General features: G+C 40.4%; 1 protein-coding gene across 4 annotated transcripts in view; it reads right to left on the minus strand.

Moving 5' to 3' along the window:
- Nucleotides 1-21,300, minus strand: part of lingo2 (leucine rich repeat and Ig domain containing 2) — a 311,243-nt gene that overhangs the window by 50,242 nt on the left and 239,701 nt on the right. Inside the window, exon 5 of one of the 4 annotated variants that reach the window (XR_007569859.1) lies at nucleotides 19,137-19,192. The exons of the other annotated variants lie outside the window; for them this stretch is intronic. The gene's annotated coding sequence lies outside the window, so the exon portion shown is untranslated. Of the gene's footprint in view, nucleotides 1-19,136; nucleotides 19,193-21,300 lie in introns of those variants that run through there. 4 annotated transcript variants of the gene reach the window in all.

Genomic DNA, 21,300 nt, shown 5'->3' on the forward strand with positions numbered 1-21,300 from the left:
TCATGTTCTGGGGTGTTGCGACACCTAAAGGAATAGTTCAACACTTTGAGAAATACACTTTAAGTATCCACTTTCCTGAGAGTTAGATAATAAGATTTACATGACTCTCATATGTGTAAGGTGAATAAAAAGCTGGAGCAAGATGCCATTTCACGTAGCTTAGCATAAAGATTGTAGATCGGAAGGCAGATTGTGTTACCTTTGGAGCAAGCCAGACTAGCTGCTTCCCTGTTGCTAATATTTTACCCTTTTTCCATTGTCACTCTTGGCTGCACCAAGTAAAGTCATGCCACGCCAATTTGTGTTTCCATTGTCAATTTAGATGCGCCCTGCTATGCCAAGCCGAGCTGGAGATGGACCTTCTCAGGAAGGGTCCAAAAGCTAGGACACCTGCCCTCAAGCGGGTAGCGGGGACATCTTGCCGACCACAGCCAACCCTTGACAAACCCTGTTCTCCCTCTAAAAAAGTGTGTGTTGCAAGACTCTTATCACCTCTATCTGCAGAAGACCAGAGAGAAAATCGTTTTTAAAAGTCTCTGTCTTCAGCTCTCAGTGCTTTTGTAGCTTCCAACTGAATCTCTGTGGTCTGGAGTTTAGTTTCTCTCCTGCGTCCTGTTCTTAATTTAGATATCTGCTTTATTTCACTGTGTTAGGTTTGTGATCAGCTGTATTAGAAGTTGGTTGAAGGTGCTTCTCGAAAACTCAATATTTCCTTATTTTGCTGCTTCACAATAAAAGTTTATACATAACAAAATGAAGGAGACAAAGGAAATTGCAGGGAGGAAAAGTGAAAGCAGAAACAGCCACAGTGAGATGTTGATGAAGAGCTGCAGACAACTAACTTTTACTGCACCTCTGCCAACAGCTCAACTCCAACAGGAGTTGACATGTATTTCACCAGGAGCCATATTAACAAAGCTTCCTGGTACTATGACTTGCTCCTGATGACAAAATTCTGAGAAAAATCTTAGAATTATGACGTTTTCGAAGAATTTCTTAAAGTTAAGACTAGATCCTGGTAAAGACAAAAGTTATTCTCAAAGCATCTTATCCCTTAAAAGAGCTCCTAAGGTGAGTAACTGTTAAGAGCAGAGAGGAAGACTTTTAAGAGGCTTAAGAGTTTCTTAAGCAGAGGAGAAAATGGTGTAAAGACAAGGAGGCAAAAAGAAATATTCTCCAAACACCAAAGGACAATGAGTTAATGACACACTAAAGATTGTGTATGGATAATGTTTGTTGTCGATCTCATTAGAAATGCGCTCACATCTCCCACCCGACGCAATGATGCTATAACACCAGAAATTAAGTGATCACGACACCAAGATATTTGCAAGTGGAAAGCTGCAACAGTACAGCAGTGATGACTTGGGTCTGTCTCAACCTTGCATCAGCAAACAATTATAGTGCTTTCACAGTCTCATATTGTGACGCAGTTCATTTCATACCCACTGGATGTCCACACCTTGCAGGCTCATGAAAGGGCCCCACCTTTAAAAGAATGTGTCATACCAAGCAATGGGGTCAACCTCACCTTTTCACTAAGGTAAAAGTTTCTGTCCCTTCCTTGCTCTCAGAGCTGCTCTGAATTTTTTCTGAATCACTCCTGGGTGAGGACTGCTTGCTAGATTTCTTTCAGGTGGCTGAGAATATGGCCCATTTTGAGATTTCTGCCTTTCAACGTTTTGGCTCATACAGTGTTTTACAAGTACAACCTGTCCAGACATGTCATCTGTTCAAACATGTCCAGTTGTAATTCCTTTGGTTGCCAACAGAACTCAATACAAGTGAAATAATTGCATGGTCAATGTGACAAATTGAGATTTTAGACATGGGATAAAGTCATAATTATGCCCTTTTGTGACCCACTAATTTCAATTTTAACTTCAACTATTCCCCCTGACTTGAGTAAAGTGTACAGGTAGCAATTACCTGACTTGATTAATATGTTTCATTACTTCACAGTTCGGCACATTATGTTTAATCTCACCTTGGCACCAACTGTGGTACCTCTTTTGCCCTTAACACAGAGCTGATTCCTGAATGACAAAAGTAACAGGGTTCCTAACAGAGCTGTTCCAACATTCACTGTCACTGTATCGCTGTACTGTACCGAGTCAATGGCACATTTTTCACTCTGTCTGCTCTCTGTGAGCAGCTTGAAGCCTTGCTGAGCACATTAATCCTCTGGGATGGGGCCCTTTAGAATCATTTATTCACAGTTGGGGGTAAAGTGCCGAGGAGTCAAAGGTCAGTACTTGGCCATTCATATCACCATAACCCTGGGGCTTTTCCATCACTGTACGCTCTCCATCTGGGTGAGACACCACAAAGGTCGAGGCACACATTGTTGGGAGTGGTGCTTTCTGCAATTTTCTGGTCACTGGTATCTCAAGCAACGCCATCACAGTTGGATTAGCATACGCCATCTGGTGCCTATTTTCTTCCAAAGTTGCTCACGTTGACTTCAGTGGACACACTGGCAATTGTGGTCAATCATATTATAGCTTAACTCAATTCTCACATGATGTGGTCATATAATGGTAAGAAAAGTAAATTCATAACGTCAATATATACTCAAAACAACTGTAGTGATTAAAAAAAAGAAAGAAAAAAAAAAGACAGGCCCACACTTAAGAAGGAAAAAAAAGAATATGTGCATTTAAAAATGGCTTAAACAGCATGTGCGTGAGTCATTAAAGTAAACATCAACAGCCTTCAGCAACAGCAGAAATTCCATAGGCATGCAATCATATATCTCTTCAGGTCAAACACCGTAGTACACAATAACTCTAAGGCTAAACTCTCATTGGGTATTCATTGCCAGGAAGCTGCCTATTCATAAACAAGGAAACAATAACAGTATGACACAGTAGCTGAATATTTAAATAGCCCGAAGAACAATTCACATGATTTCACATAATTACCATCCATGGATGTCTATTCAACACAGAAGTAAATAACTGCTCTTGGCAGAACACGAGGGGGAAATTAAATGTTGAGTTTTTCTTTACAGTACTGAATTTTTAGTGGCATAAATTTAGTTTGTATAACTGTAGTCTAATGAATGCATACACTAATATGCCACATCTCCTCCCACTGTTAGCGATGGGATGCTCTTCAAATCTTTACATGTACAGTTAAAGCCATTTTAAGTGATGGTAGGTCATGCTGTTATTTTGTGCCAAGTGTAAACTGATCCAAAGTTTCATCTCTGTGAAACTCCTGATGGGCCCTGATGGAGAGAGTGGTAGAAGGAATAGATTGGCACAATGCTTTAAGGACCTAGTTAGGCTCCCTGCCATTCTGTGGTTTCACATGTAAAAACAAACTTTCATTGGAAGTTGGGATGCACTCCTCAGCACTCCTGTCAAAAGCAACATCAGTGGCGCTGCTCTCGGGAATTTCTTTGCACCCAACTCTGTGGCGCATCATCACATTGGCAGTTCTGTCTTCATCCATCTTTCATCTTTGGCACTGTTTGTGCTTTCATTATAACAACTCATCTTCATGTACTCAGTAATTTGCCATTCACGGTCGCCTATGGGGCCATAAAGCAGAAGCAATGATGGAAATAGACAATGATAAGTATGGCTAGGATTCTATCTTGGTTCACAGCATTTGCACTGACGCACATAAAAGGATATGTTTCTTCCTTAAAGCAATTCTGACTTTAACTGTGCTTCAAAATGAGTGAATGAATCTTATGGGGATGGATTTAGCACCATTCCAATTGAATGCACATAATTACCGAGCAATTTGTTTGTTTTTTCTAACATTTTCTTTGAAAGTTTCTTTTATGAATTGTTGCTTTAGTTGAGGGATAAAAGAAAATAATGAAACAGAGAAGTAATTTACATGTGACAAGGTACATTTATAATAATTATAAATAAATGTATAATACATATTTTAAAAACAACTCAAATGTGCTTAACATTTTTATATAAAATATTGATAAAAATATAAATAAAAAAAGGCTATGCTATGACAATCAAGTTCGCACTGCCATCTGAAATAATCATTAGCAAATTTAAATACAACTAATAAATACACTGAACAAATTAACATTTTTATTACTACCAGTTATAGTATAACAGTAAACTGCAGTTCTGCATGTGGTTTATCCAGGTAATGTGCCGTAACTCAGCAGACGATATTACTCAGCTGCTACAATCAGTGTCAAACTCTGTGTCTCTACTTCATCACTTTCGGATGTATTAAAAATGGTAAACTAGAGTGTAAAATGAGTGTTACATTGGCTCTATCACTGTTGATTGTAATAGTTTTTGTTCAGTGTTGTGAAAATAATTTAATGTATGGTTATCTTCTCGCAATGTAAATTCCTGTCAGAATGTTAGCTAGCTAGCATACATCCTGTGCATTAGCTAGTAAACAACTGGTACATCCTGAACATATTCCACTCGCTAGCTTTGCATAAAGTTAGCATCTGTGAATGTGCCCATCAGTTGTTGATGGGGAACTTTTTATTGTAACACTGTACCATGACAATACTAACAGGACATAAAAACAGTCAGGACATATATGAAAAGGTAACACTGAGGTCAAAACTTCATTTTGTGCTGGAACTTACTGTGGAAATGAGTAATACTATAATAATAGCTAAAAATGTGTCAGTAATTGCAGGTTGTGAGTGCTGATTAATCAGCTGTCACTAATGTTAGCTATCATAGCCATAGTTATCTACAGTTAATTAGCCACAAATTCACCCAGCAACCAACAACGGTGGTAGAGAGAGGTATTCAACTAACGTTAAAGTCTTTATTATGTTGTGTTTGTCACATAGCCAACATGAAGCCTGAGTTAGATGTTAATCATCAGTGACCTCCAGAGTCCCTGCCAGATTTGGTCCCCCCCAGATGTTAATCCAAGGCTCTGGCCATGGATAAACATCTGTGACTGACCAACTTAAGCCATCAGGATACCAAAGTCTTAATGTTTCTGCTAAAGATGGGTAACGAAATCAGAAGAAGACCAGTGAAACGCCATGGTTGCTTCCCCCACATCCATTACCAAGCAGGTGGATAACTGAAACCAAGAAACAAGTAACTCTTGGAGAGGCTGCAAGACGAAAAAAGAGGTCAGCGCTTTAACACTCAGTCATTTCACCAAACATCAGGGCCAAAGAAACATGCAGCAGCAAACTATATTTACCGCCTGATTCAACAGAGGTATATTGAGAGTGGAGGAAGAGACTACAGGACAGTTGAAAGGTCCTTCAGTCAACAGAACATTTGTGATGTTATATAAAATAAAATGAAACAGCTGTCTGGGTAAAGAACCAACTGCATTTATAGTACTTAAAAGCGAGTGTACAGTTAAAGTGGTTGTGGTCCTTAAGTGCCATGATGAGCCCTATATTCCCAACGTCTGACCCTGAGATACAACATGAAAAGGTCTCTCTGGAGGTGTAATGCACTTGAATTGTGCCCTCAAGTTTAGAACTAATGCTTTATAGAACACTCCATCACATCCTCATAGATGTCAGACCTCTGGGGAATGCAGACTTTCTCTGAAAAGTTTTTTTCTAGGTGTAAATGCAGCCACATCTCTGTCATTGCATTACACCTCAGGCAACATCCTCACTCTCTCCATCTGAGTGCGGTAGAAACCTTAAGTGCCAGAGGACTATTTGGAAACCTTAGACGCACCCATGCTTGCGTTTGTCTCCGTGTCAACTTGCTTTCCCCCTTTTATGTAATCATAGAAACTTCCTCCCTCCACTCAAAGGAAAAACAAAGCAAATGGGAAAACTGGAATTGTTTGAACTCAATTCGAATTGCCTGCACAAGCGCTTCAGCTGGGTATGCGCCTTTTGGTATCATAAAGAATCAAAGGCTGATATTTCTAACACAGTTATTACCACAGTGCAACTGAGAGGTGGGTGTGGGTAAGCAAAGATGAATGTACTCATTCAGCACTCCAACCCACCATTCAATTCAGTGGAAGAGTCCTCGTGTGTGTAGCCGCTCTTGAAGGGTATGCTTGTCTGAGTTCTGAGGCTACGCACTGAAGGAACAGGCAGCCAGCAGACAATCACAGAGGAGCTGAGTGCGTCCATTAAGGCTGTCAGTTAGCAACGGCCTTGATTAATTGCACACTGCATAGTGGCAAATTAAGGCAGGTTTCAAGCCCACCCCCCCAAATAATTAGGTAAGAATAGATTGCCAGAGAGAGCAGGGTGAATACTGGAAGCCCAGCGTCACTCTCAGTCTGTCTTACATGTAATAAAAGGTCTCATGCTGTGTAAGCCTGGGCAGTAATCATGTGTGTGTGTGTGTGTGTGTGTGTGTGTGTCTGTGTGGGTATGTTGAGTATATTTGAATGCATGACTGTAGCTTGTGTGAATGACTGAGGAAATAATGATGGGGCTGATGGTGCATACATTTATGTCTGCCCTCTATGGCTCTTGCTTGTAAGCTTGTATGTGCATAGTGTACGGTATGTGCATGGAATGTGTATGACTTACTGCAGGAGGCTTTGATTGCTTGTGCATGTATACGTGCTACACTATGTATGAAAAGAGCAATGCAAATACAGCCGTATATCACAGGTGACAGGTTTCCCATGCACCCCTCCAGGCCAACATCGCCGTGTGCTGGGTCTTAACCAGCTGCTTTTTTATGTAACATCACTGCAGCTGTGGTTACACCTGTCTTTTCAATGTGATTCCTATCATCTGATCATGCCGGGATGCATTAAGTGACAGGTCTAACTGCTGCCGGAGACGATTTTAAATCCAATGACTCGAGCTTTTTCCTGAATTCCACTAACACTCGACTCTGGGGAAAGGTGAAGACAATTTAAGCACAATCTAGACATTCTTATTGTTGCGTCAGCAAAACCATACTCCATGGTCAGTCCCAACACTCTGCAACAATTCCCCAGTGGTGATGCAACTCCACCAGCAATGGCTTTAATCTCACACCCACAGTCTTCTTTCTCACTTCAGTGTTAGTAAAAAACAGTAGCTCTTTGAACCAATCCAATGATGCGGCTATTTATGTATGGCTAAAACCTTAACCTGGCACTTTACACAACACTTTTCTTCTGCATTCTTAGTCCTCTGTCTCCTGCCTATCCACTGGAACTGATGTGCTTCAGTTTCAACTTGAACTCTGTGATAGAAATGGTCTGTCTGTGCCTACATGGTTATTTTTTGCTTATTGCGATGTAATTTCTTGGAGAGTCTTTGAATCCTTCCTATCCCTGAACCTAAGCTAAAAGGATAAGCAAGTCAATAACGTGTAATATTTGATAAAAGTATCGATATTGTGTCATAAATTTAAAAAAAAAAAGAAGGAAAAACCAGATGCTTTTTCATCAATTTTTGCAAAATAAACATACAAAACACATCGATCAAGAAACATGAACCTGTATTTTTAAACAGTCCGTAAGTTATTTGAACCATATACATTATTCAGTTTTGAGATATGCTCATTTTATGAGCAGTGTGCAAAAGTGTTATGATAGTTTCATGCACTTTAAGTAACATAATGTTATTACATCATTATTGGCGTACAACATGATGACATGGAAGACAGAAAACTTTAGCTTTCTGCTGCAAAAAGAATGAATGTTCTAGCTATTATGGCTTTTACTTTAGATCAATATATACAGGATTATGCAATCAAACAAACACCCATGGCTGTTATGGGGAAATAACAGTGCCACCATGCGTTGTCACCACGTTTGCACTGCACGTAAGGCAAGGTAGGGTAACATAACATAATGACATGATGATGCAGGAGACAGAAGCAAAAACAATAAACACTCTAGCTTTTCTTGTATTTATTTTAGATCGATCTAAACAGGATCATACAAACAACCATCTCCCTCGGCCATTCTCTTAATGTCATGTTTTTAATGCTGCTGTGCTTTACACTCACCTCACAACCAATCATGCCTCAATCACATGTATGCATGCAACTTTAAGTCCACACTATCCTGACTTACAGCTGAAGTACATATATTGAGTATTGTGGTGTCAACATTTACGATACACTTCTGAATGCACAACAGTACAGTGGCTGAACTGAACCACTGTAGGAGCTGACAGATGACTACAGCTACTGATGCTGAGCTGCTGACTGGCTGCTCGCAGTGCAGACAAGGTGTAACAGTTGCTGAATAACATTGTATTCCATAGGATATTTTCTTTGTTCCTTTGTTTGCACACAGAGGTCTATTGAGAATAGATAGACAAATACATTACACACTACACACACACACACACACACACACACACATTTATATATATGTATAAATGTAAATATTACAGTTGTTGCATCTGCTTTTCCTTTGCTCTGTCCTTCCGTGACATCCTGCATCTGTGGCCTGACTAACTGTAAACATGCATCTCTAGATGTGGGTAACCAAACAAGTAGAAATCCTCATTATGCCCCATGGGCCCATTTTGTATATCAGTGCTTAACAGCAGACCATGTAGCTATAAAAATACACAGCATGATGGAAAACAAGGCTGTGTATTGTACAGATGTATAAGACATCCAGCATGCATTGATAGTGGTATGTTGGGACTGATGTGGTAAACAGACAACACTGCTAAAGGTCTACAGCGTAAGGACCGGTCTGTGGCCTTTACATATTGTTCAACAGTGAAATGGCCCCAGGTAAGATGAGTTCTTTTATGTGTTGATCCTGCAGGGAAGGACAGTCAGCCTTCTTTCAGATGGTAGGGCCATAATCTTCTTACAGCCTGGCTGTGTGGACTCCATTAAAACCGTCTCTCTCTTTTCTAACAGGCCATTTTTAACTTGAACCACTTTAACCACAGGTGGGTTTTGTCAGTGTGTTAGAGCAATAAAAAAAACAAGCAAACCAAAGCAAATATGTGCACAAAAGAATGAGTGTATGTTCTAGAGAATAGTGAGTAACAAGGGCCATGGTGCTCTGTAACCTCACTTCATTGTTTCTGAGCAGGGTTGGCATCTCAGAAGAGCAGCAGCAATCATGATGATCAAATAAACACCCTCAAATTCTCATTTACTCTTACCTCCTTTTTCATCATTTTCTGTCTGCCCACGTGTCTACGGTGACTTGTAATCTCAAACAATACAGAAGCTGGTTATGTATTGTAACTATGGCTCCATGAAAAAGAATGTGGCACTAGCTGATCCAACCTTACAGGTTGTCAAAGGCCGTGGTGACCTCATTTCACATACACCAAGTCTTCAGCCACTAGCAGAGCATTAGGGAGCTCTGCCTGTATTCATAGAATTAAGGTCACTTGAACCTTTCACACAGGCTTCAGATTAAAGTTGGTCCTTGGTGGAGGACTGGGAAGCTCAGTTGACCCGACAATTTGACCGACACTGGCAAGTCCTACCTCACTAACAACTGTGGTGGCATGAGGGAGGCAGTAGACTATTCTTTAGCACAGACAGATGACAAAGTCTAATTATCTTCTTCCAGCAGCTAGTCTTAGTTCAGTGGTTGTTCAGATACAGGGACAGAGGGGCAGAGTTTGGACCAGTCTTTGTCACTGCCCTTCACTGTCCTCTTTCATGAAAGACTCCATAGGGGAAAATGTTTCAGGATACTCTGCCCTGACATGGCCCAGTGGTGATCAGACTGGGGCAGAGTCTGACAGAGTCCTGGGACAAAGGCACTCAAAGCTCTAATAGTTGTCTGTCTGGATAAAGTACTGAGGAAAAGTGGATCCTTTTATAGGACCGACCCACCATAGTGCTGCAGAGCTAGTTAGTGGGTCTAGCCATGCTGCATTAAAGGGCAAAGCCTGTTGATTTTCCTCAAGCTTAAACACAGGGTTAAGTGTTAATCATAACTCTGTGGCAAAGTCCTAGATGGTCAACATGCGTATGTGTCGCAGAAGTACCTGGAATTGATGTTGAGCAAATTCAGTAATCATGCCCTCATGTCTTTTTAAAGTGAAGACACATAATGCTTTGATGCACTCATTTCTAAAGCCTGCAACATGCTTCTCTGGGCTGCACGTAGATGAACATGGAAGGGACGTTCAGAGGGGTTCAGGTAAATGTTTCCTTTATACTTGTATTTGATTGTGAGTGTAACATTAACATTTTTTTTGTTCTCTGTTTCCAACCAACCTCCTGACAAAAGTTGCATCAACCAAGCTTGACACGCAGGTCTGTATGACTCATTGATATTTGGAAGGTGTGAGCATAGGCTTGGCTCATCTCATCTTGAGTCTAACTGACCTACGCCCAACTTAACTGTTTCTGTGGAGGCTCTGAGGGTGTTTTGAATCTACACAGAAGTATAATTTTAACTTAGATCTGAATAGTAATTAAGGGGCAAGTTCTTTCTTTTTCAACCTGGAAAAACACAATATTTTCCCATGCTTTTGTGTCTAACTGACAATTAGTGATAATATTTGAGCAGGCTGTAATAATAACCACTTTGGACATTTGTGCATCCTCAATTAATGTCCCTTAAAAGTGTTTGTTTTTGCCACTGACAGCCTCAGATTATAAGTGTCTGACAACAGTATGTAAAGGATTTCTACAGAGACAGACCATTTTTGTTAAAGAGTAAGATCCTTTTTGTTGAACCAGGAACAGTCCTGAAATTGCCATCGCTAAAACCACCTGACTCCATTTAAATAAATAGTAACTTTAGCGTGTATAGAGTCAAGGTATTTTCACATCTTACTGTGTGAGTTAAGGGTTTATTTCAACCAAACCAGGGTTGGTGTTTGTTGGACGGTAGAAAGAAGAACTAAGGCGGTTTTTGGGAGTTTAATTTTCTTTCTGTTTACCTTGAATGAAGCATGTTCTGACAATGATAAAAATAGTGTTTATTTAAAAACAGTCTGGTGGGTTTGGCAATGGCAATTTTGGGGCTGAAAATGCCTTACTCTTTACAAAAATGTTTATCTCTGTAGGGATCCTTTCCATAATGTTGTCACTTATAATACAAGGTGTCTACAGGTATAAAACACTTCAGTTTAATGCTTTTTAAGACATTTTCTAGACATTTTAACCAAATTTAGTAAACAATTTATGTCAGCCCCTGCAGAGGTAGGCTTTCTGTAGGAATATGGTTATTAGAGTGAGTTAGGTTAAACTACATTTTGCCAGCAGGAAAGTGCAAGTATAAAGTAAAAAGACAGTATTAGTTTGAGTGGGAGGTTTAAAGGTTTGAAACATAAATGATGGTTACGCACAAGTGTTTGACTCATGTTGGCAAAAAGGGATAAAGATGGATAAATTATATTAGATAAAATGTTTGTGGCAATTAAGACCTTACAAATTATAATTTACGCCTATTTAATGACTTTTAAGGCCTAATATTTATAAAATTGAATTTTTGACATTTTTAGACTTTTTAAGGACCTGCAGACACCCTGTAATAAAAATCGCAACAAGTCATTGGCAAAAGCAAGTACTTCTCGTGGACGTAAATTATGGTGCGCAATTACCCATGAACATTACATCACAGCATATTTGCTGTCAGCAAAATGGATTCAGGTTGAAAAGTACTGAAGCTATCCTTTCACTGAAAATCGCATCTTAAATGAGGAAAAAAAGCTCACAAAACTTTGATTTCAAAGTATCCATCCCATTCAAGGTCATTTTCCTTTTTTTCCAGACTGATAACTGCGATTAGTTCTATAGGATACAGTATTTATATTAGAGGAGTCAATGACTCAATGTGATTATATTAATAATGATGAAAAAGAGACTAATTGGAATAAACAATGTAAATGGGACTACTGTTAAATTACATGTGTATGTTCTGTTTTTTTTTTGTGTTCAGAAACACATACCCGTCTAACAAATATGGAGGTTTGCCCCACAGCAAGGACAACTCATACGGAGATGATTTGTGACAATGTGTGGGAGAATATTTTACAGTAGGAGCTTTGTATGAAATATTCAGTAGGGTGACAACCCCTTAAAAATCATACTGATAAGAGTCAGAACTGCCACATGTCATGGGTTATTGAATTGGGACTGTCTGTGTCACTCTCCCATGTCTCTTTCACTTTCTCATAAAACAATAAGCTATTTGCTGCGCAGCCAGAGCGTAAACATCATTGTCAACAGATCTCAGCATGTGTCTTTCAAACACTGATCAAATGGGTTTTGAGATGTGGATTCCCTAGGAAGTGTACATTGTTTTTTGTTATCCAATTTGAGCAGTGGGTGTAATACACCTCAGCATAAAATTGGAATTATCAGTGTCACCAGGAAAAAAACACACACAAGGAATCTCATATTGTGCTATAGATACAGTGTTTGAAGGAGAGTAGGCTGAACGTGATGTAGTGTGACAAAACAAATACAGAAGATATGCCACAAGGGAGCACTATAATAAAATAACTGCTGAGAAGAGGGGGAGGATATGGTTTAGCTTGGGCATTCTACAGTAGGATGGTTGTGTGTGTGTGTGTGTGCGTGTGTGAGCATGTTTTCGTGTTACCATGCTTGAGCCGATTGTTTGCGCTTGTGTGCGTTGTGTGCGGTTTACAGGGCCAACGAAGATGCAGCTAGAATCCTTGTTGCTCGATCAAAGTCCCTGGAGTAATCTCTCATAAGAACAGAGCACAGACAGGCAGGAGGATGCCCATTTCATTCTGGAGTGTATTAAATCCCTGCACTCACAAACCAGTACTGTATACCCCAGCACGGCAATGTAATTTTGGAGAGGATGTGGATACAACAAGCCACGAAGAAGGGGAAAAAAAGTATTCATAAGGCTGGTGTTGACACTAAACTAAGATTGGAATGAAGAATAAAGGATGGCAACACGCCTCAGTGATTGGCCAGTGGAGGAACTCCCCTGTGTCCGAGCAGATATGTCTCTCCTTCTCATCATGGTGGGGCAATTTTGTCCCGGTTATAGCTCCTCCATCTTCTCCCCAGCTACTCCTTATTTCAGCATTTCAATTTCCTCCCTTGTGCAAGCGCTGAGTGCTAACCTACTTCAGACTTTCTCTCAGACGTGAGAGAAGCAGAAAAGACGAGAGGGAGCAAGAGACGAGGAACTGCTGGGCTCTCAGTTCAGTCCTGCTTCCGGTTCCCCCAAGGCGTGGGAATGCAGATTCAAAGAGAAAAATATGCCCCAAGATGATGTTGTGGTTAAGATCCCTGTCTCATGAACTACATATACCCATGTTGGCAAAAGACTGCCTACTGAGAGAATTTCCTCTCATGTGCCTCCGCTATTTTAAAGCTACAGTTCATCCCCAAATCAAAAACACATATTTTCCTCTTACCTGTAGTGCTATGTCTCTATCTAGATTGTTCTGGTGTGAGCTGCGGAATGTTGGAAAGCTCGGCTTTTGAGATGTTTGCCTTCTCTTGAATATAATAAAACTAGATGCGCTCAGCTTTTCATGGTCAAAGTGGCAAAAAAATACATTTAAACTAGAATTACCACCTTGTGGTTGTATGCCTCCGTCAACTAGTGAAATCGCAATGGATATTGCTGCAAAGAAGCTACATATTATAAAATGTGGATGCTTTGTACACATCTTCAAACTGGCAGCACAGAAGGTCTATACAATCAGCACAGTTTCAAGGCACCAAAGATGAGAGTCGCCAATTCAGTATCTGATCTAATGCCCCCCCCCCCCCGTTAAAGTTGACCTTTAACATTTGGATATAAAATGTCATCATTTCATCATTCTATTCTATGAGACATCTGTGTGAAATGTTGTTGTTAGTGTATGAATTCTTGAGTTATGGCCAAAAACATGTTTTGTGCGGTCACAATGACCTTGACCTTTGATCACAAAATTCAAATCAGTTCATCCTTGAGTCCAAATGGATGTTTGCGCCAAATTTGAGTAAATTCCCTCAAGGTGTTTCTGAGATATCACATTCACGAGAACAGGATGGGCAAACTCAAAACATCGGCCTCTAGCATGGCTGGCAGTGATATGTATTTTTGATTTGGGCGTAAAATGTCCCTTTACAGCACCCTCAGTAACATCTTAATGTAAATCAGATAAAACTGTTAGGTGAGTAGCTGGACAAGTGTATATTGAATAGAAATAACCAGTGTATTTCTCCTAAACAGTGAGACATCTTGCATAATGGCACCTCTTTGCTACAGCACTGCTGCAATGACGCCAAAATGCTCTGAACTGAATTATTAATACCTGGCCTATACCTCATTTTTACTGCTCCGGAACGATAAGGGAGTCCAACCCCCTTTTGCACATCATCAAATCAATTAACACCAATCTGCTGTCAATGTAATTAAGCTTGTTGACATCTGCGATCTACCTTTGCTGTCATCTGCTACTGCACTGTGGTGTCATCAGATAATACCAGTCACAGAGGAAACATCCGTCCTGAAGGCTCAGACCATGAGGAAACTTTTCCTTTCTCTGTGACTTTGTACCCCTAAGTGTTAGCGTGCACATTAATCATTTTCATTTCCATTCATCTCCCTTTCCACAACATGCTTGTCGCTGTCGCTATAATCCCTGCCTTCCCACCTTTCTTGGTTTCATCTTTCATAGTTCTCATTCTTGCACACCCCCTCCACACGATCTTTGCATCAGTCTCTCTCCATTTCCATTTTTCTCTGACTCTTTGCAATGCACCATATCCTCTTTCACCTCATCTCATTCACCCGCCCAATGCCTTCTCTGCCAGTTCGACACCCAGGAAAATCTCTTTTTCCCTGTTGCCCGATGGCAATGAAACATTTATCCACTTCTGAGATGTCTAACCCCTGAGGTCCCCCAGAAATTGTCTTTCAAAGGCTTCTGCGCAAGCTCTTTGTAGTGCCTTATGTGTCCCCTAATTGACAACAAGTAACTTAAGAATGGAGGCAAATTTGGAAACCAAAGATACAATCTAAAGCTAATCTGACTGTGTAATACCAATGAGGACAGAACCCCCGGCTGTTTGTGCTTGATCCACATAAGATGTACAGGTCTAAATTTAATAAAAATGCTAACAATTTCTGCAAGACTGGTTTAACTTTCTTTTAACTTGCAGGGGAGTAGTGAGAGTTTTAAAATGCGTATTGGTGATATGTCTTCATTTGTGCTGCCAAACATTAAAGACTCCAGTGAATCTTCGTGTTTACAAAATTACTTGTGAGATGTCATTCAACTGCATTAAAGATGTATAAGAACATATACCATACATAAACTGGTGTTTATAAAGGAAGAATGTGTTGTGAGAATGTGCGCACCTCTTGCATTGATCAGACCAGGCGTACACATGGTTTTAGTCGAGATAGTTGTGGGTGAAATAATAAGGATATTGGATATAAGCTGAGAGACGGATAACATTGATTTGAAGCTGTTTTTGTGGGCTGCACCCCATTCTATAAAATCAAAGTCAATCAGTCAATCAAAGGTGCATTTAAAAAGTTAATTTCAAATGATTCATGAGTGATTTATTTAACCATCGCTTTTATTTACATTCGTCTTCCTGTTAGTGATCATTTAATGTTACCCTGTGAAGCACTTTGTTATGGCAGTGTTAACATGAGCACTATGAATGAATCATCGGTCGCCCGTTTGATGCTTAATAATAATGAGATAATGAGATTTTACCGCAGTGATGGTTTGTAGAAACATGATGAATTAGTGGTAAAGATGCTACGAATATCCACAGCCGTGTGTAATGACAGCTGTTCTGTCACTGTTGCAGAACCTTTCTTTACTGTATTTCTAATTGACAGGTTTGATGAGTAGTGGAGGGGCACAAGTATCGAAATGCAAATGGATGTTTAAAGGTGTTTTTTTATGCCATTTATGGCACTGTTGGTAAGGAAATCAGGCTCATGCATATGAACCCTTCGCCACAATGATCAAGATTTATAAAACAGGATCAGGCAAACGCTTCATGAATCTGACAGAAGAATGTGTATGCATCTTTCCGCCTTTGTGCGTACAGAGTTTTAGTTGTGAGTTTTATTCATCTGGCCCCTGGTGTCTGACCGCATTTAGAAATCTAATCAGACCTTTATATGAGGAATATAAACAAACTGAGTTACTCCCACCCCCAAAGTTAAAATATATGCAAACATTTATGTAAAAAAAAAAAAAAAAGCCAATCATTCATTAGACATAGTCTGCATGTCTGTGCATGCACCTGTGCTGCACAATACAAAGTGTCAGCCAGCACTCTGCATTGTGGACTGAACTCCCTTTGGATCCAACCCCTAGCCTCCATCACTCCATAAGTGTGATGCATGAGACAGGAGGAAGTAAGATGGAGGCCACTTCTCCGCATTCACAAAACCATTTGGGACCATGAATGTCCTCATACCTGCTGCCACAGCCTCAGAGTGGTGCCCGGAGTGATGTGAAGGTACTCTCCCCCTTTTCTGAAAGTGGGACATTGCTTTTCCCCAGAGAATGTAAGCTCCCAGCAAGTGCCTGCTTCTTTTCCTGAGCTGTAACGTCTCTCAAAGTCTGCCCGACATTTAAAGGATTTGGGCCTTCGACTATCAAAGGGTGGCATAGCTGGGACTGTGGGAGAGCCGTGGCTTCAGCCCTGAGTTTGATCTAGCCTGGGGCAGTACGGGTCAGCCTCCCAGATTAGGCCTGCTTTGGGGAGACATTGCTTCAGATAAACCCACAGAAATTCAGGTATAGCAAATAAGTCCTTCAAGCAGTTTCTTGGCCTAGATAGACAGCTATGGGGCAAGGGTCTGAATTCATTACCGGCTAACAGATGCTTTCTGCGAGGATTATGCTCACTGTGGGTGTAAGCACCGATGCCTAAATTGTAAACTTGATCTCCTTCCCTCATTTCTATCTTAAGCTCATTTCCACAATTTGAAAATAAATGCATGGCATGTAGAAAACAGGCATTTTTTTTTTAGCTGTTTTTATTTTATTCAAGAAGTACAGTATGTACAGTCTATTTATTGAGAATATGTTATTACAAGCAAGCCATGAATGAGCAAAATACATGCACTTGTGGCCCTGGATGACCATAAGGGTACTATTTATCAGAGGAAACAGTAGGATAAGAAAGAAAAGGCACAGGTTATGTCATCTATCCTTGAAAAGCCTCCTCTCAACCCAGGCTTACAGAACAACATGAGAACAACTCCAACATCCACCTTTCTCTCTAGAACACGCTGCAGCCTCCCAGATCAGAACCGAGTGGAATCCTAATGACCTCTCTGAGCTGTACACTCTCAATCCCACTGAAACTACACTACAGCACTCACAGGTGAATCATTCCTTTCCTCACACTCTGACCTCCTTACTGGCCTCATCCTTTAGGAATCCGCTTTCTCTCCAAATAATCAACCAGGTTCATATAACATTACACTGAAGGAGTGCGCATGTGTGTTGGATTTTCTGTGCAAACTGATGAGGATACCTCCGCCACCAATGTGGCCACTATCAAAACCATGTAACACACACATCCCTTGTCTATTACTTATTAATTAACCCCCTCATACACAAAAGACGTAACCGTGCACCAGAGTTGTTAGATCTAAACACTGACTGTGGCTGCACTTGGAACAAATACAACAGTCTCCATGGCAACAGAGGACCAAGTTGTTCTTTCTATCCTGCCAAACAGCGGTGAGCCAGAGAAGAAGCACGAAGGATGAAGTTCTTTCATTAAGGTTTAACTAAAATGCCAATGACATTTAACACACAGTCCATGCCCATGATCGCACACAGCTGTTGTAGAAGGAAAATGGCTTAATGACTATCACTCGTTAAAGGTCCTGTGTGTAGGATTTAGGGGGATATAATGGCAGAAATGGAATATAATACAGTAAGTATGTTTTCTTTAGTGTGTTTCACCGATGAATAAAAATCATAATGTTTTCGTCACCTTAGAATGAGCCATTAATATCTACATGGGGAGCAGGTCCTCATTTACAAAGATTGCCATGTTTGCCACCAAACACTGGCTTTAGCAGTTAGCACCATAGTTAGCAGGCCCTCTTTGACGAGGGTGACAGAAAAACACAGATTTCTTTTTTACAAGAAACTGCTTTATTCAGTGTTTGAGTCCTTTTTTTGTTTGGGAGAGGAGGAGACCTCTCCTAGTAATTCAGTTCCCAGTAAAAACCTCCTGAATGTCTGGGCTAGTGGCCAATCTCTGAGGGTGCTTTCAGACCTAGAGTTGTCTTGCTTTGGTCTGAATTAGGGACTAATTTTGTTACAAAGTTGTATAATTGCCTAGAGTTGGTTCATGTTCTCACGGCAGCATTTACAAGTGGACCAGATCAAATGTCTTGTTTGAGAAAGCTGCTCTTGATTGGTCAGAATTTCCATGCGGGAAAAATCCAGGAAGTAAACAAAATGTTGAAGAAGAGTACACTTGCAAGATAAATGTGACACTTTCTAATGTCACAGTGGAGGGACAACTACGCAGGTTGATTTTAGCGCTGCTCATCGTGGACTATATTGCTGTCATTGTTCATTTTAGTCAAACCATACAATTTGAAAACAAGGCGCGAGGTCGGAACACGTTCTCACCACAAACAAGCCGCACCAGAGTTCGTTTGTAACCGGACTGAGACCACCTCTTCAAGAAGGTCTCAGTCCAGTTGTTGTGGTGCGCACCCGAATGTGATTGGTGGGTTCACACCTGCCCAAATGAACTGCACTTAGGGTCAAATGAACGTGAGTTCAATTGAACTGAACCCTGACATCCCAAACAGTTTTGGCAAAACACTGATTTGTACTGTGAAAATGCTCCATTCAGTGTTTTTTACTGGTAATAATCACATGGCCCATTTATTTTGGAGAGGAAGAAGGAATCCTAAATGGAAGAAGTTTCATCTGCACTCCCCAATCTGCAATCCTCACTGTTAAATGCCACTAAATCCCCCTGAATCTTACACTACTCCTTTAACACACAGTATAAAAAACTCATACAGGAATGTAATGGTAAGGAGAGAACATTTATATCAATACAAAATAAATGTAATCAAAACATTGTATTTCTCTCTCTTTTTTTTTAAATTTGTTTGAAAATCACATACTGTTTTTGGTCTTTGACTGAATTAGGACCTTAACCAAAAGTTATTTCTCTGGAAATGAGAAAAGTTTTCAAGAGAAAGATATCTCATGGAGTAAAGGCGTCTCAGAGTTTTCTGTCATATTTTTGTGGTGTGCAGAACTGCTTCCTCTTTGCCGAGAGCAATTTGGATGAAATGGAGTGGATGAATACATAGGTACACACGGCAGCATAAATAATAGGAAAACAAAAACACTTACCTACATCAAGGGCAGCAGAAGGGAGAGAAAAAAAGGAGAGAGAATAATATCAAGGCCTCCGGGAAAAATATTAAAAACACAACAAATATATATTAGTGTCACTTTCAGACAACAAAGTCTACCCTATTCTTACTTGTTAATTTAAGCCATAACACCACATGGAAACTACATCGTTTTGGCATCACAAAATGGACGCAGAGTGACAACAGATGCCAGCAGGTTCCTATTATCACTTTGTGAGTTAACACCTCATCCAACACAACAACAAAGTAAAAAGAGCGGCAAGGTTTTGTCAGCGGTGCCACTTTCAGCACAGTTCACAGATGAATTTCTGGTTAAACGTTAATTAGCCTGAGCATTCTCATGGGAGCTGACTCCTAATCGGATGTTGTTGATGGGCTGTTGATAGACCACACCTACTTGGATAACTAAAGGGACAGAATCTAAAACATTTTCGGGATAAACACTACAACTGAAGGTGTTTTTTTTTTTTTTTTAGGTTAAAGCCTTGAAATAAATAATTGAATGATTTAAAGGCTTCTCACAACAGTGGAGGATCAGTCGTGCTCTCCTCAAAAAAAGCTCTGGCCAGCAGGGAGCGTATACATCATGTGGATTTACTCCCAGCCATTAAAAATATAGATGCTGGGGATCACATTTCACAGCGTTATAGGATCCCCAGCCCTGCCTGCTCGGCCTGGCAGCCAGCTACCAATGTGGAAAGAGGGAAGTGAGTGGATAAGGTGAAAAATGACATCCGCATACCTGTTCTCACCCATACATCATTCAGAGGGCAGTTTTTCGATGGAGTGTGAAAAGTGGGAATGGAGACATTGGGTGAAGGCGGTGTGAATGTGAGTTGGTGGACTGGTGAGGTTCTGCACTGTGCCTCTTGTGAAGGGCTGGGACCTTGCACAAGCCACTGTGCTGATATTCATTATATGGGGGTGAGACTTGATTACTATTCCTTATTGGCAGCATTGAATTTTCGTAGCTTTTCCTAGAACTCTGAGCCAGGCGGTGCGGCACGGAACATTACCTTCAAAGGTCATGTAGATAAGCCAGAGCAATTATTTTGTGGGTTTATGGGTGATAAGCACTTTGCATGTGACTCAAGGAGCAAATTCAATCAAACCAATCGTAGACAATAATATAACAATAACAACAATTAATCAGCAGAGTTAGTTTGTATATGTATGATGTGGCAGCAATCCTTATTTGAGTGCAGGCCCTGCATCTCAAACAGTACCACGGCTAATTGAATAAACATCCACATGACAAATAATACAAATAGTTTAGTGAAAAATCAACAGTCCCTCGGTGCAACCTCTCATCATTGCTTTGATCCACCCCATTCACCTCACAATGCCCTGGGATATTTGCACATTTTATGCATTTAAATAAAAATATTTGTTTGGATCCACATCACATCCCTACAATTCAGTCTATGATCATTCTTAAAAACACATTTCCCCTCTAAATGAGTAAATGTTTCTATTTCAGCTTGATATCACATTGTTCCCCCCTGATGTGCTTGACTTTACAGGTCTTCTCCATTTAAAAAAAGGCAATAAAACACTGCATGCTTCTCAGAGACACAATACACAATTCATTATTGCACCATGAGGAAAACAGTCATAATAAAATGATAGCAAGTGATTTGCCCTCTTTTATCACTTGTAAAACAGCTTTGCAGAAACAAAAACAAAAAAAATGCAGTACATGTTAAGAATCAAAGCAAAAATGATTAAGCTTGGATCCACTGTGTGATCAGAGAATAAGAGTAGGCTGCAGTTATTTCCAGCTATACAGCACTAGCTCAAGTGAGGAATCGCCTTCCATAAAAAGCCTCCTGCGGTCTGAGAGGGAACACGACAGAGCGTTAATTACCCTGGCAACACTGGAGAACAAGGTAAAAGGCGTGTTAATGAAATACTAATAAGGTTCCAATTTGAGTCCTTCGGCTTTGCCATCCTCTAAAGTGATCTCAAGGACTTCAGTTCCTTCCATAGCTAGTCTCTGTTATTGCTAATTACCATCGCTCACATGACAGAAGGGAGTTTAGAAACCATTATTTCTGGGGAATGAATCCTTTGTGTGTTGTCCTT

This window comes from Epinephelus moara, chromosome 4, assembly GCF_006386435.1.
Source record: "Epinephelus moara isolate mb chromosome 4, YSFRI_EMoa_1.0, whole genome shotgun sequence".
Taxonomy (NCBI): domain Eukaryota; kingdom Metazoa; phylum Chordata; class Actinopteri; order Perciformes; family Serranidae; genus Epinephelus; species Epinephelus moara.